Here is a 1,687-nt window from a genome sequence, read left to right on the forward strand (position 1 = left end):
ATAACACGCAGTATAGAGTCTGTGGGTTCGAATTCTGTAACAACTCACCATGAAGTTGTTGAAATTCTGTAAAAACTCATCATGAAGTTGTTCAAATTCAGTAACAACTCACCATGAAGTTGTTGAAATTCTGTAACAACTCAGCATGAAGTCAGAGCGTTCAAATTCTATAACACGCAGTATAGAGTCTGTGGGTTCGAATTCTGTAACAACTCACCATGAAGTTGTTGAAATTCTGTAAAAACTCATCATGAAGTTGTTCAAATTCTGTAACAACTCACCATGAAGTTGTTCAAATTCTGTAACAACTCACCATGAAGTTGTTCAAATTCTGTAACAACTTACCATGAAGTTGTTCAAATTCTGTAACAACACACCATGAAGTTGTTCAAATTCTGTAACAACTCACCATGAAGTTGTTCAAATTCTGTAACAACTCACCATGAAGTTGTTCAAATTCTGCAACAACTCACCATGAAGTTGTTCAAATTCTGTAACAACTCAGCATGAAGTTGTTCAGATTCTGTAACAACTCACCATGAAGTTGTTGAAATTCTGTAACAACTCACCATGAAGTTGTTCAAATTCTGTAAAAACTCATCATGAAGTTGTTCAAATTCTGTAACAACTCACCAGGAAGTTGTTCAAATTCTGTAAAAACTCATCATGAAGTTGTTCAAATTCTGTAACAACTCACCATGAAGTTGTTGAAATTCTGTAACAACTCACCATGAAGTTGTTCAAATTCTGTAAAAACTCATCATGAAGTTCAAATTCTGTAACAACTCAGCATGAAATCAGAGCGTTCAAATTCTAAAATAACTCAGTATGAGGTCAATGCGTTAAAATTCTGTAACAACTCACCATGAAGTTGTTCAAATTCTGTAACAACTCACCATGAAGTTGTTCAAATTCTGTAACAACTCAGCATGAAATCAGAGCGTTCAAATTATGTAACAAGTTACCATAAAGTTAGAGCGTTCAAATTCTGTAACAACTCAGCAAGAAGTGAGTACGTTACAATTCTGTAACCTAGCATGAGGTCAATGTGTTGAAGTTATGTAACAACTCCGTATAGAGTCAGTGGGTTCAAATTTTGTAACAGCTCACCATGAAGATTGTGCGTTCAAATTCTGTAATACCTAAGCAATAAGTAGCCCTAAGTTTGTTCAAATTTTGTAACAACTCACCATGAAGTAAGTGCGTTCAAATTCTGTAACAACTCAGCAGAAGGTCAATGTGTTAAAATTCTGTAACAACTCACCATGAAGTTGTTCAAATTCTGTAACAACTCAGCATGAAGTCAGAGCGTTCAAATTCTACAACTTAGCATGAGGTCAATGTGTTAAAATTCTGTAACAACTCACCATGAAGTTGTTCAAATTCTGTAACAACTCAGCATGAAGTCAGAGCGTTCAAATTCTACAACTTAGCATGAGGTCAATGTGTTCAAATTCTGTAACAACTCTGTATAGAATCAGTGGGTTCAAATTATGTGACAACAATTACAGCATTTGTAAGTAATGTAAAAATAAATAGATTAAATCTATTAACACGTTTTGTCTTTCCTTGTGTATTTCTGAATAGAAGTATTTTCATTGAAGGAAAATTTATTTCAAGATAAAATTTTGTCGGCACGATTAAGAAACAATCGTTAGTTTAAAATTTATATTTAATAAACTCTTAA

This window comes from Palaemon carinicauda, chromosome 39 (genome assembly GCF_036898095.1).
Source record: "Palaemon carinicauda isolate YSFRI2023 chromosome 39, ASM3689809v2, whole genome shotgun sequence".
NCBI lineage: Eukaryota > Metazoa > Arthropoda > Malacostraca > Decapoda > Palaemonidae > Palaemon > Palaemon carinicauda.